Raw genomic sequence first — 15,715 nt, 5'->3', positions numbered from 1 at the left:
CCGCAAATTGGACTGGAAAACAGTCAAACTGCTCCTCGGGTTTCGAGCAGACAGACCTGCAGCTGGGTGAGAGGTGAAAGATGGAGTGTGGCCCCTCTTCTGCTCCTCCTGCTGTCTCCTTTGGGCACCTGGAGGATGGGAATACCCTTACTGCCTTCAGCAGTGGATGTTGTGAAAGGAACCCAGAACAATGCACTGCCCCATCTGTTGGTACCTTCTCTCTCACACCCTGCTCTGAGTCATGCTGTGCTGAGCAGAGTTTGGAGCATGCTAAGCAGGTTTGGTAAAAGGAATAAGTTTTCTCCCCCCCCCCATTTTTTCACAGCAACAAGAACATAATCTCTTTTTTTGCAAATTAACAAAAAATTGTGGATTTCGTATCCTTATTTTTTAAAAGTATATTTGTTTTGGACTAATAGTTCAGCTCAAACCAAATGCAAAAGGCAAGGTGAGAGCTCCACGTTAAGGTAGGCATAAAAGTATTTGCTATACAGGACTCAGCTACATGAGCCATCTGCAGTATGATTGCCAGCGTGCTGTATTTAGGAAAAAGAATCTGGTTTCGGAGGGTGTAATATATGGACAACTTGCCAGATTCTGTACCAGGACCCTGTGGCACAGCTGGAAAACTAAAAGGAATCTGAAGTGATGTCTTTATTTTATAAAGAGAACAGTTTTTCTTGCGTTGTTTCTCTGTCAGATGAACTGCAAAACTGTAGGAGTACAGGGAGGGTGTCCTGTAGTCCTCACAGCTGTCCTGTGTCCTGTTTTATTGTCAGCTCCTGACAGTTGGATTTATAATTGAATGCCTGGAAAATCTCATTCCATGTCCAACAGGTGGACGCACCCTTCCCCAAATTCCTCCATGGCTCTTGGGAGCCACGTCAATCAAGGAAAGAGGGGAGGGAGTCTGGGGGGCTCGAGCTGATCCTTCGGCTGCAGTAGCCAGCTGCCCCTTTCTAATTTTAGAAGGGGTGTGCAAGAGGAGTGTGGAGTGGAAAACTTTCCAAACCTCTCTCTTAAAGCTGCAATAACTGAGTTAGTGAAAGATGAGAATGTGGCTCTTTACTTTTAACTTGCTCTCTGTCTCCATCCACCACTTCCAGTGCTCGGGCAGTGCTGGCTGTGGTTACCTCCGTTGCTCTGCACTTTAGCAAGCTCATCAAGCTGGATGTGTTCAATTCCTCCTCTCAGCTGTGGCTGTTTGCAGGTAAATGGTTTCTTTATTTCTAATTGTAGAGAATTTCACAAGATGACTGCATTTTCTGTAAGAATGTCTTTCTCTTCTCGTGTGATGTTTGTCCCGTCAGAGCTTTCCACTCATTGCTAGGAAATCTTTGAAAAAGTAATCTAAAGTCTTACAGTTAAGTTCCACTGGCAGATACAGAGAATAAACAGAAGCAAAACCAGTATACAAACATTGCCTTTTAATTTTATTTGACTGACTGAAACGAAATTATTTCCATGTTTGAGAAAATCCTAATGTAATGCCTTGCTTGCCTGAAGATGAGAAGGAGGAGCGTGAAACTAGACTAACTGCTTCCAAGCAGAAAAGAGAAACTATGTTTAAAAGCATAATTAAAGAGGCAGTACATTACGAAAGTGCTGAATAATTTAAATAGGCTGCCAGTCCAGCAATATTAAGCAGTAAATTTAAGCAAACACTATGTGATGATGGGGAATGTAATAATTTAATTTGCCCTAGTCTGCAATCAGGGCTTCCATACATTGCAGTAATATTGTTTTCATTGACAGAAATTGTCATTATTATTACATACGGTCTCCTGCATTTGGGAGTTGCAGGTTTGCTCTTTGAGGGCTCAGGAGGGAATTTGGCACTACCTACCATTTTTCCCATTGGAGCTGTGCTTGCCTTTCGGTCTTCACGAGTCTTTTTCCCATCATCTGACAAAACAAAATCGTTTTCAAAGGTTTAACCACTGACATCTCGAGCTTACCTCTTGTTTCAAAGGAGGAGGTATGCTTATGCTTGAAAATGTGCTCTGTAATTAGTTTGCGTATGTAAAAGAGCCAAATTAAGGTTAAATGAATATCCTGTAATTGTGACATGATTAAGTTCTGCATTGCCTAAGCTTCATAGCTGTAATCTCTCAGTGTTTAAGGTATTTTCCTATGGTGTTCCCATACTGGAATAACTTACATGCAAACTGTTGACTCCTCACCAGAGGAGAGGCTATGTGAAAATAGTTTAATCCCTTTTAGTGAAAGGCAAAAAAAAGGGAAATAAAAGGCTGCAGTAGTTTTGGTGATCCTTTGGAGGCTGGGGCAGTTAACTCTCCTCCCCCGTGCTCCCCCAAGAAATTTGGCATCAAACAATCACACTAATGACTGAAAACCAGACTGGGGAAGTTGTAGACAGGCCCTGAAGGGAAGATTCCTAAAATAACTGTAGGAAGAAAATCTGTTTTTCCTATTCTAATAACTTTCCTTCTTCGGTGGAAATAATTTTGTTATAGCTGGATAACTTCTTAGACCTATTTTTGAAACGTGGGTGGTTTTAATGCATCTTTGGCGTGGAATCTATGCAATAGAAGTCAGTATACTAATTTTTTCTGGGTTTATAATGACTATTAAAAGTGAAATTAAGCCAGTAGCAGTCATCTCTGTGAAGTTTCGCAAATGTTTATTTAAACTTAAAGTTGGCAACTGGCAGGCTGTAATCAGAGCCGCTTTCATTTAGAAAAAAAAATTGAATTATTTTTCTAAAGATGACTTAGCTATGAACACAAATGACTTAAAAGCGGTGCCCTAGTTTCGGCTGGAGCCGCTTCAGGAATGCCAACATCAGCGCTGGGTTTAATTAACACTGCCAAGTCCTGGGCTTGCATCAACACCCAGGGCTCCGCAAATAAAATGCGAGGGGAGACTGCGCCGGCAGGTCAAACCTGCACAGCTGCGAGGGCAAAACAAAAGCTTACGGGGAGGCATCGGTGAGCGCGGCTCTGAGGGAGGGCAGGGTCCGCGCCGCACCCAACATGGCGGCCGGCGCTGAGGGGGGGACCGGCGGGACGGCGCCATGTTGGGGAGGTCGGCGGCGGGCCGGTTCTCGCGAGAGTTGCCGGTGCGGCGCCGCCGCCGCCGCTCCGTGTCAGTTGCGGGCCGGTAATGGCGGCGCTGAGCGGCCGCTGAGGGGCCGCGCTCCGGGCCCGGGCCGCGCTCCCCCCGCGGGATGTGCCGCCCCCCGCACCGCCACCTGCCGCCGGCGCAGCGGGCGGCCGCCAGGTGAGGAGGAGGCGGGAGCGGGCCGCGCCGCCGCCCCAGGCCGCGCTCGGCCGGCGGTGCCGCCCCGCCGGGCCAGGGCGTCCGGCGAGGTGTGGCCGGGGCGGGCCCGGCCCGGGGAGCTGCCGGCTGTCACTTGGCTCGGCCGCTCCGCCCGGCGCCGGCGTCCCCGCGCCACCCGCCTCACCGTTAAGTCTCTTTTCTTCTTCTAGTTTTGATTTGTTTTCCGCTGCTTGTCGCGCCGGGGGGTGGCCGAGTCGGGGAGAGGGTCTGGGGGCTCCGATTCGCGGTTGTCTTTGCGCCTTGCGTGTTTGGGGACCGGCGACCCTGGGTGTTTCAGCGGAGGAACAGCAGCGGAGCCCGGCGGCCGCGCTGCCCTCAGAGCCTCCCCGAGCACCGGGACGGCGCTTTTAAAGTTTAAATGTGCGCTGTGCCTGTGCCTGGGCTGTACCAGGGCGTCCTGCCCCGGCACTGCGGCACCGCCCGCCCGCTCCCAGGGCTCTGACATCCCCGGGAGCATCTGCCCCGAGCGCTCCCGGGTCGTCAGTGCCAGTCATTTTGACTGTTGGTGGCATAAAGAGTTTTTTACGACTATGACTAGTAGCTTTTTTTTTTGCCTTTTTTTTTTTCTTTTCCCGCGGATGCAGTTTGCTGCGGTGTAATGCCTGCTGTTGGTGTAGTTTTTGTGGAATGGTTCGGGTGGTCCGGCGTTGGAATGGGCTGCCCGGGGAAGCGGTGGAGTCACCGTCCCTGGAGGCTTTTAAGAGGCGCCTGGATCTGGCGCCGGGCGATGTGTTTTCGTGGTTTGAGGGATACAGTGGCAATGGTGGGTGGATGGTTGGACTGGATGATCTTAAAGGTCTCTTCTACCCTTGAGGATTCTGTGATTCTATGATTTTCTGTCTGTGGATATGAGCTGTAGCCCAGCACCCAATCCTGGCACACTGTGTGAGTTCACATGGAGAGGTTTTTGTGTCAAATAGCTTCATTGTGTAGGTGAATGATCCAGTGTCTTGAAATTGAAAATTTAACTCTTGACTGGTGAGTTCTATTTTGTTGTTTTGTTTTAGGTTGTTTTTTTGTCAGCTTAAACTACTGCCTTGTACTGCCTTGAAAACTCAAAACCGTGGTGACCAGAAACGTAGTATTTGTGGGACAAATGTGTGGAGCTGTAAATGATTAGTTGTTTTGCATGTAAGCTCCGAATGTTCTGTCAGACTGTCTGCACCGACAAAGTTTTGCTGTCTCTTTGCCGTAGTTCTGGTTGCTGCAAGAGTTTCATTAGGTAATGCTTCAGATAATTAAATGCAAGTGAGGGTGTGGCCACCTGAACGCTGCAAACTGTCGAAGGTTTCAGTTTCTGTGAGCGAGGCTACTTTAAACAAAGGTGTCCTGCACCCGCCAACCAGAGCAACTGAACTTACATAGTAATGGCACATTTCTACAACGGGCCGGGGTCCTGTGGAAATTATGTGCATCCAGCACATAATTATGAGCAGCATATCGAGGGAGGCAATTCTGCCCCTCTGCTCTGCTGTGGTGAGACCCCACCTGAAATGCTCTATCCAGCTCTGGCGCCCCCAGCATAAAAAGGACATGGAGCTGCTGGAGCAAATCCAGAGGGGGCCACAAAGTTGATAAGGGGACTGGAGCACCTCTGCTATGAAGACAGACTGAGAAAGTTGGGGCTGTTCAGCCTGAAGAAGAGAAGATTGCATGGAGATCTCACAGCACCTTCCAGTGTCTGAAGGGGCTACAGGGAAGCTGGAGAGGGAATCTTTGTCAGGAACTGTAGCGATGGGACAAGGGGGAATGGCTTTAAACTGAGAGTAGGTTTGGATTGGATATTAGAAATTCCTCCCTGTGAGGGTGGTGAGGCCCTGGCACAGTTGCCCAGAGAAGCTGTGGCTGCCCCATCCCTGGAAGTGCTCAAGTCCAGGTTGGACAGGACTTGGAGCAACCTGGGTTAGTGGGAGGTGTCCCTGCCCATGGCAGGGGGTTGGAACTGGATGAGCTTTAAGGTCCCTTCCAACCCAAACCATTCTGGGATTCTGTGTTGCTGGATGGTGTAGATCATCTTGTAGGCTGCCTAGGCTGGGTGTGGTGGTAACTGAAATAACATGATTTTAAAACTATAAAGTAACTTGTTTGCATGGATTTATTTTACTAAGCTTTGGTGCAGAGCTCAAGTTTGACACGATGATACTGGGAAGACTTGACAGATACAACAGTCCCAATGTGGATGGTGACTTTCATGGCTGGAAATAACTTTATTGGCAGTTTGTGCCACCATAGTAAAAGCATCCCTTAAATAGATAAGCATCTAATCTTGGTGCTGCTACATCTGTACTTCAGGTTTTTTTGACACGGTGCAATGAGCTTTTTATGCCTTCTTACACCCCTCTACCAGAGATACAGCTGCTTTCTGCTGAGATAGTTTCATTGTATCAAACAGTCCCATGGATAGTCATTAATGTTATTAGTCTCATTGACTTCAGAGTGCCCGGATGAGGCTGCAGTCCTGTTAATGTCTCTACAGTTATGCCTGTGTTTGGAATCAGGAGTTAGTGCTCACAGCACTGGGTCTGTTCCACATTACCGTGTCTGTGGCAGGTTGGTGAAGCTGCACAACGTGAGTGAGAGTGATGAGCTGCTGCTGCTGCTTCTCTTACCCCACTCTGGCAGCAACCTGATTCAGTCTGATCAACTGCTAGAAAACTAACCCCACAAAAGAAAAATGATTGATTTTCTGCTGGGTTGCTAAATTGAACTGGCTTGTGATGCAGTAAGGTGAGCACTGAGGAGTGACATGAGGGGTAGGGAAGGTGGGGAGGAATATGTGCATTCTTTCATCACTGTCGAGCTGCTAAATCTTCTCAACTCCATCTCAGAAATTTAAATCAGAGAGTGAGTTCTTTATCAGTACAGCAGGGCTGTTTGAACTGTGCTGCTGAGGTACTTTAACTAATATAATTCATCCTATTCAAATCAATATAAGCTGTTAGTATGAGATTAGGTATAGTGACATAATAATGATTACAGAAGGACTTTGGTAGTTGAGTGCAGAGGGAAAACTTCCCCGGTGGAGTTAATATATTAGACATGTGGCTGGATCAGAACATGAGTGTAAAATGTATCCGTAGATGTAAGTGCTTGGAAGACAGATGTGTATCCTTGTGCTAATGATATAATAGGCTTTAATGGAATGCTCTATTGAGAATAAAATTACTTGTATACATAAGTCTGAAACCTTTGTCAGTATACTAGAGAAAGAATAGAGCAAATAAATGAACTAATCAGTTATGCCAGGTCGGCTGAAACTTTGTGAATGCTAACAGAAATTCTGGCTGTGTTTTGGCTTCTTAAGAACACTCCTCACTGACAGCAGAATTTCACACCGAGTCAGATCCACCTGGCAATGCACCAGGTGGAATTGTTATACTGAAACAGGAAAGCTTTTAATGGGATGGAATTATTTAGCTAGATCAAGAAATGTCTTCCCAGAAGGGTCCCGGTATCTGTCTTTGTCATACCAGGTCAGAGACAGAGCTGGTGGTCACTGTTCAGCTTGCCATGGGATTTTTGTGGGAGTTTTTTGACATCACATGTTGTTGTTGAGACACTTTTTAGATGCTACTTCTGAATGCAATTCAAAGCAAAGGCATCAAACGTGAGAAAGTGAAATTTGAAACCTTTTTCCCCAAGTTTTCATGCACATTATTTTGCTTTGAGAGAAAATGACAATCAGCTTGCAGTTGAGGCAGCTGCAGATGAAGGTGCTGCTCTGCTTGTATGTCCTTGGTAGTGTTGAGAGGTTGAAAGCTGTTGTCTTGGACTCTCAAAATTGGCAGGTCTGGTTCTTGTACTTGGCTGAGAGGATTGCCTGTAAGTTCTGAGAAGAATCCCTCACAGTGGAGTGTTCCTTGTGAGATGAGATGGGACTTGTGGAAGAATTTGAGCATATTCGGCTGAATGGATTTATTTTGGGCTGCAAGAATTGAAATCTTCTAATGTGCAGTTTCTGATAGTTGGAGGTGGAACGAGTTAATTCTTGTTTTGAAGGGCAAGGAGACAAATGAGGAGTACTTTATTTGTTCTAGAAACTAGGGTATCTTCTTTTCTGTCATAAATGCAAAGATCATTGAAGTCAAAGAAAATACAGAACTTGTGAATGGATAGACAAACCCTTGTGTGCATCTCCTTAATAAATGGATGCATTCTCTATGCCTTTGTACTCTGATTTCTTCACGAACAATGAATCAAGTTACACGAGCTGTCACAACATCCATTTCAATAGATTTCCTCAGAGTACCTCGTGGCACGTGGTGCAGCAGAGGAAGGCATTCAGTGCATTTTACTTTCAGTAAAACCACTAATCCCTTTTTAGGGCCAGTATTTTTTTTCTTTTTTAATTGCTTTTACATCACTTGTGATGAAGCAGAGACACTTTTGCAAGTTGCCATGCCTTTTCATAGCAAAAGGATGTTGTATATGTCCATACTCGTACAGTTGAGGAGAATCAGATTCAGAAATGTTTCTTTTATAGAAAAACCTTCACTATAGATTGGATGCAAATTTAGTAGCTGACTGATGCCAGTGATTTAATGTTAGAACTCATGAAACATATTCGTATTTTTCTACTACATTTTGTGACATTTGATGGATATATGACTGCTCATGTCATTTATCTTCCTGGTTCACAGCTAGAGGTAGTGACACATGCTTGGAGATTCTTTACTGCTTTTCTGTCTGCAAGTGTGTGGTGTATCTTGATTGCTCTTTTTTTTTTTTTTTTGGCTACCTTAGTATCCCTAAAAGCTTTTTTATGTTTTCTAGCTGAAGACAGATCACATTTTATTGGTACATTTCTTTTACTGCTGAAGCTTTTTTTGGTTTTAATTATCATTTTACAAAGTCGTAATGATCGGAATGTGAGTTCTTCTGGGATATTTACTGCTTGTGTTACAAGACAAAATACTGAATATTATCTAAAATTTTACTCAGAGCAGCAAACGTTCACGAGCTCCTTGGGCATTGCTGGTGTTTGTTACTTCCAGCTTTTTGTTGCGTCAGCTTTACATAGTTGTGTCCATTGTCATTACATACACCCTGGCTCTTGGGCGCGGTGCAGCCGGGACTGGTAAAATATTTCTAAGACAAATAGTATTAGCAGAGAGATTAAATACCAGGAAAACTCCTGAATAGCTTGAATCCTCCGACTTTTTAGCTTAGCACCACTTAAAAATAATGAGGCGAAAAATCCCCAGTTTTGTAGCAGAAATAATTTTGAAGCAGCGAAGTGAAGATTACAGGCTTGAGATAATATGGTGGGGAGGTGTTCAGGTGAAGTTTGTGTCCATGAAACACCATGCAGTTGGGAGTTGTCCTTGAATTTTGAGTATTCACTTCCTTTCAGATCCTTTGTCCCTGAAATACATTTTATTTGAAGGCTTATTATGTAAATGAGCACTGAAAGAAGGTGGGGGGAGGACCCGTCTCGTTCTGCAGAGTCAGCTGTAGATTCTGGAGATGTGGAGCTTTTTGGACAAACACGTCATGCATTTGTTTGTTGTGCTGGAATTTGTCCTCAGTCCTGGGGAAGGTCAGTACATCTCATAGCGTTGAAAGACAAAGTTTTCTCAAAATATACTCAAGCCAAAAAAAAAAAAAAGCATGTTGTTTCAAAAAACATTTTAAAAGCCCATAAACATAACCAAACAAGTCTTAGAACGGTGTATTATGGGTATTTTTAGCTCTCTTTTTAAATGGGATAATGCAATATGGTTAAGAGCTTGGATTTCAGAAAAATGAGTAGGTAAAGGTATTTTTATTCCAGACTCAAGCATATCATAATAAATTGTATTGTGTGGTATTTGAGAACGCGTGGAAAGTGTTTCTGGCATCTTTATAATTTCCATCACTTTCAGTGGGCTGGCTCAGAAAAGCAGTTTGCTTGACTGGGTGTGGTGGTGCCTGTCCACCTGTGTGTGTATTACTGCCAGCAGTGCAGAACTGTAGATGCTCAGACAGGAGGGGCTTTAGGTCTTTAGGATTCAGAACTCAACTTTCAGTTAACTGTACACAGAAACTTAAAAAGTATTTTTGTAAACAGAGAAAAATATCCCTAAAACTGATTATTTGTCTCTGTGCCCATTTCCTCCACAGACAAGTTGTCTGTGCTGAGTGGGGTGTGGGTGCAGTGGGACAGGCTGGAGCAGGGTGTGGAGGCTCCCATGGTGCTCTTGAGCTCCAGTGGTGTCTCCACTGGTAAGAAGAAGACAGGAATGGCTCTTGTTTTCCCCAGTCCCACTACTCTCCTCAAGGAAGAGGCAGCAGCTTTAAGTATTTGCTCTTGGGGAACAGCAGCCAGTGCTGATCTGACTGTTCCCCAATGTTTCCATGATGTTTCCATGCCTCCTCGTTCTGCTTGCATGGAAGTTGTTGCTATGGTATGACATAGCTAAAACCAATAAAGCAAAAAGAACAGGAAAACTTCTTTTAGTCTGTACCAGACTCCCAGTCTGCTTTGCTTTACCACATAATCCCACTGACTTTCTGCCTGAATAAAGCAAGAGAGACCCAGGCATGAAGAAAGGAATGGGTGGATTCTTGTACTGGCACTGCTGCCTTGTTGTAGCTTAAACTGTGTGAAACATTGTCCTTGTGCGCTGCACGCCCAGTTTGTAGCAAAACCTGCCACTGTGTGCGTAAAACATTTAAGAATATCCCACAGAAGCCAATGTTAATAATTTGTTTCATTCCATACCCTTAGCAAAGCTTCATCTTTTCTTTTGTGGTATCCCTTTGGTTTGGTATCACTTGTGTTTTTATAAGAAACAAAGTCTTGAGGAATACTGTTCCCTTTGCATACTGGGTTTTTTTTGCATAACCTCTAAATGTTAGTGAAAATAACAGTGGGTGATCTCTTTCTCACATTCTCTGCCTTCTCTGAATCTGTGCAATTCAGTTTCCTCTCCTGTTTCCTTGTTCCAATTTCATGACTTCTGAGTTTCCTCTTTTCTTACCAAATCTGTGCTACTAAGAAAAAAATCATACTGAGAATACATGAAAAAACTTCACAATCGGACCAATACACCAGTTTCTTTTCTTCCCTTTTTCTGCTCTCTGTGCCAGTTCTTCAAAAGTTCATTGCATTTTTCTCTCCTTCCTTCCTTTCTCATTTTCTTCCTTGTTACATTCTGCTTCTCTCACCATTTTTCTTTCTTTTTTTTCCCAGCCTTGGTTTTAATCTCTTCACATTTTTGTGTATCTTTGCTAAGCATGTTCTACTTTCATATCTCCCATTCCTTTTAAAATGTTGTTCTCTTAACTGTGTTGACTTGTTATTTTGTTATCCGTTGTACCTTTCAATTACATCCTTGGTATATTTAGTTTTAAATGTAGTGCTGGTTTCTCATCTTCCTTTTTTATCTGGCACTGGTTTTCTCTTTGTTTCCATTCCCTCCTTTCTCGTGCTTTCTCATGCGTTTTCTGATCTGTCAGTTCTCCTCAGTGTCTTGTAGGAATAGTGTTTGTAGAAGAGTGCTTGTCGTGTCCCGTGTCCATCCTTCCCCACTTTTTCTCCCAGGAGCTGGCAGTATATCCTTTCCTTGCTTGTTTCTCTCAGGTCCTCATCTGCAGCAATTCTGCTGTGCCTTCTCTTGTGCACTTTATTTTTTGTCTTGGACACGTGAGTAAAGAATGAGATGGGCACTTGGTGTGGGATTGAAATGTCAGAACACAATGGTGTTTGTATCTTAATCACTCACCCAGGGAGAGGCTTGGCAAACCAGCCTTGAATGGACCTGTGTGGCATGTCTGTCTCCCACTGAGCAATCCAATAACCAGGAGGTCAATTCTGTTGATTCTATGGTCTCCCACCTTTTCTCAGCAAACTTAAGATCCTCATAAGTTGAATATTGATTAGAGAATAATACTAATTTCGGTATATTTTGGTGTTGAACTGGTCCACTACCCTGCATGCAAGTGCTGTAAACAGACATGGCAACTGTTTCTTCTCTCTCTGTTTTCTCCACTACCCCTTTTTCTGTACTCTTTATAGCATGAAAGAGTCTTCTCTGTTTGTTTTAATTTCTTGCAGGATATTGAATTATATAAGTACTTGGGATTTTTGTTGGTTGGGGGGGGTTTGTATAATGCTGCTTATTCTTGTGAGCTATAGCAATAGAGAGAAGCTATTTTATTAATATGTAGGAATTCAGAGGTTGATGGGAATCAACATCATTTTTTTGTAGACTTTGAAAAGCTGATAAATTTCTCCCTGTCTTCCAAAGGAGAGGGAGAAGGACACCTAAACCCCAAACTCTTAGAGTTCCTGGGATTACACCACGACAGAAAACGGCTGCAGTGTTGCCTTCCTGAAACTGTAGACAGCTCCAGAATGCTCAGTTCTTACCTGTCGTTTTTTACAATCAGCAGCAACCTGAGTTAAGCAAAACTGCTCAGTGGGACTCAGCTGAGTTGGATGGTACACTTGGAGCTGGCACTGTGGGTATTTCTTAGGCTAAATACAGCAGGATGCTTTGGGATTTCTTCCTGGCTTGTACGGAATGGTGAAGAGGTTGAGTGGCCTTTTTATAGAGTGGCCTTACAGCCTTTTGAAGGAGTTGAGATAGAGTTATTGCCCACTAGTGATCATCAGCACACATCTGTGGGAATAACTCACTGATCACTATATGTGGTGTTCTCTGTATAAGATGTTCTCTAAGGTGTGTTCACTCTGTGTCTGAAGGTGTTCTGTTCAGCTCAGGTGAAGGACTGACAGTCTTTAGTTAGTCTTTAGGATGAAACAAGCAATTTCAAACTTCTTTAGTCTGGTACTTTCCATATAAAGTTAGGGAATACATGGAGTATGTTACAATTCTACATTCACAGGACATCCTAAAATAAAACATATAGATTTGTGTGTGTGTAATAACAACTTTAGTCCCCAGCTAAGTTGTCCTATCTGTTCTAGTAATCCTAATGATAAGAATAAATCCCGAGCAATTACATAAAGATGGATACTTTAACCCTTTAGAAATTTTTGCTTGTCCAAACATTCTCCTGTGCTAAATTGACATATTGGGTAGGTTTTGTTGTATTTGTGCTTCGGCAAGAAACTGATACTGGTCTGATAGAACATTTTCAGCAGCTCCCAAAATCAGTTCTTTATGGAAAATTCCCTCTCTTCTGTTAATATTTGTTTTCTACATTTCTAGCCCAACAGCTCTTTGCTGCAGTGATGGAGAGGTTCAATTGGATGATTTCCCAGGCAGGGCAGCGTTATGATTTACAGCATGAATGATGTGGAGCACAAAGCTGCTGTTCTGCATGAATGAGCTCTGCAGCACCTGTCCTAGAAGCAGAACTTTCTAACTCCACACAGCCCAAAACTATTGGATACTTAAAGAAACAAAACACCTACCCCTTCTTTCTAGAATTCGTGTTATTGTGGGCTTCACTAATGTGTGTGTACATGTGTGTCTGTACCTACATAAATAATCTTGCATACCTCTCCCACGCTCTTTCAAACATTTATTTGGATTCTTTAAAGAAAGTCACAACCAAAGGCTTTTTAAAGACCTATGTTCTTTTTATTGATAGTTTTTCTTGGGGCGTAAGAGCTGTTTTGTGGGATAACTTACTGCCCTAAATGTATGACTGAATGTGAGGACCAAACTTCACTGTTGGTCTCTGTGAATATTCTTAAAACTATATATGATAAAAATCCTTGTCACAAAATGTCCAGGCAATGATCTGTTCCAATAAGTAGCACACAATGTTAATTTTGTGGGACGTTTGGTCTCCTTTTATCAGAAGAATGATCTTTATATTTGAATGCCCTTTTGTGTGGCACACTGTGTAGAGAGGTGAGAGCAAAAGAAGTTTTCAGAAATTAAGAAAGTAAGAAGAAATACATCTGGGAGTGAATGAGAGAAGAGAGAGGAAAATGTGGCTTTATGACTCTGTCAGAGGTCTAGAACTTCCTGTTGGAATTCTGTGACCACCTAATTTTTTTCTTTCCATACCAGAAGTGTTGTCACTGTGTTATGAGGACAGCTCAGTAAGCACATGTTGGGATTTCTTTTGTTTTGTTTTTTCTTTTTTCCATTATAAAAACCCTCTGGTGATAGTGGCTGGGAGTTCACACTTTTTTAGATTCACTGGGAGTCCTGCCTTTGAAGTTCACAGGAGCACAACGGCAGCTCCAGTCCTGTCTCTTTTCCTGGCTCTGGTGTCCTTCCAGACAGTTCTGCTCTGCCTGTCCCCTTAACAGAGACAGGTGACACATTCATCTGTCACTGGTGGAGTTGGGTATTTTCACCAGACATTTGTGAGTTCGAGCCATGTAGTGGTGCCTCTGTGAGCCCTGTGTGTGCAGAGTTCCAGTGTGAACATCTTCAGACTTTTTGGGATACTTCTTACTGTGATCTAAATTGCCTTGACCTCTGGGTCTCCTTTTATCACGTTCACGGTTCTTTGTAACAAATAAGAAGAAACCCAAACCCTTCTTTATCCACGGAATTACATGGTTTCTGCAGAACTGCAAGAAGCTTTAACCACGGGTGTGATTTGGTACTGATTGTCTGACCTTGTTCATGTTGTGAGCTTGAAATCATCAAATGAGGTGGACATTTATCATAGTGTTCAAGGTTATACTCTCTTTAGCCAAAGACAGATTTGTTCTTACTTTATACCTCTTCGGTTCTTACCTGACTTCTTTTTTTTGTAGATAAATTGGCACGATGTGGAGCAACACATCAAATGAGGTGCCTCTACAAAATCTGAGGCATAACCAAAGCAAGGATTCTACCAGAGGTATGGGTTTTCTCTGTTCTATTGCCTTGTTTTGGGAGATGTTTTGTCATGAGTTGTTTGAACTGTGGGGAGTTGTTGCAGAAAGCTTTCTCCTGCCTCACTTTGGAAGCGGAGCCCATGTGTTACACAGTTCCCTTTTCGCAGATGACAGTTTTGTACTCTGATCTGTGGAGTATTTGCTGATCTGCATTAGCAATTGCCAGCCTGGAATATGGTTGCCAAGATGGCACAGAGACAGGGATTTTTTGAGTGCTGTGGAGGAGGAGCAGTGCAGGAACAGAAACTGGAACTGCTGGCTCTTGAAAGGAGTGAGGAAGAGGCTGTGTCACAGTCGCTCCCAACTCTCGCTCATTTCCAAGGTGGTGAAGACACTTGAATCGCATCAGTACATCACCACTAAGATAACTTTTACAGCAGTTTTGTCTCCCTGAACTGGAGAAATCCAGTTAGCTTTTTGCTGTCGTGATTACTCTGTAATTTAGGAAAGGAGGGGCCAAAAAAACCCTACAGTACATCCCTGAGAGGAAGAAAGGTCTGGTCTGTGGAGCAGCTGAGTCGCGTGTTAGGTCTGTGGTTTGGGATCAGTCATATGATCTCCAGCGTGACAAAACTGGGCTCCAGAAGGGATTTTGAAAGTAGAGAAAGATTATTTTTTTATCTGTAAGGGGACATTATTGCTGATTATTTCCTGTCATATAATCAGTTTCTTTTAAAGTTACCTACCTTGTGAAAATGAAGTGTTCTGTGGACACAAAGCACCATCTCTCGAAGTCAAAGAAAGTTGGTTTTGCACTACTTCCCTAACTCTCTTCCTTCCTGTTATTGCATCTTACCTTAAATGCAATTGGCAGCTTTTTTACTATATGGAAAAGATTGTTTTTCTAACACTCCAGTACTGCTACTCTCCATGGTTCTGACATGTTGTGTTTTATAAACAATTAGATTATCTAAGAAAACCATTATAATTCAAAAGAAGAGGGGAGCTAAGGAAGTAAATATTTATAGAGGAAAACACTACTGCATCCTTCTGAGCTGGATTGCTCATAGAGCACGTGCTGTCTGTTTAGATTAAAAGGCTGACGTTGATTATTGCCTCCTGCTTGTTCACAAACGTTGTTTCTGTTTTGTTTGTAGGGTGCACAGCTCAAAAAGTTTGCTATTCAAAATTCTTCTGTTCAAAGCTTGGTTTTTGAGTAGAGTCTTTCAGTGACCATGTATTCATGCTTAGTTTACTGAAGAGGAAAATGGAAGGGGAAAAAAAGGTAGCTAAACTATAGTGTAATGGAAACATGTAATATATTTATGTTGGGGTAGATAACTAGCTTTATTTTNAAAAAAAAAAAAAGCATGTTGTTTCAAAAAACATTTTAAAAGCCCATAAACATAACCAAACAAGTCTTAGAACGGTGTATTATGGGTATTTTTAGCTCTCTTTTTAAATGGGATAATGCAATATGGTTAAGAGCTTGGATTTCAGAAAAATGAGTAGGTAAAGGTATTTTTATTCCAGACTCAAGCATATCATAATAAATTGTATTGTGTGGTATTTGAGAACGCGTGGAAAGTGTTTCTGGCATCTTTATAATTTCCATCACTTTCAGTGGGCTGGCTCAGAAAAGCAGTTTGCTTGACTGGGTGTGGTGGTGCCTGTCCA

The sequence above is a fragment of the Lepidothrix coronata genome, unplaced genomic scaffold (genome assembly GCF_001604755.1).
Source record: "Lepidothrix coronata isolate B3197 unplaced genomic scaffold, Lepidothrix_coronata-1.0 Scaffold52, whole genome shotgun sequence".
NCBI classification, from domain to species: Eukaryota; Metazoa; Chordata; class Aves; order Passeriformes; family Pipridae; genus Lepidothrix; species Lepidothrix coronata.
This window is presented reverse-complemented; position numbering follows the sequence as displayed.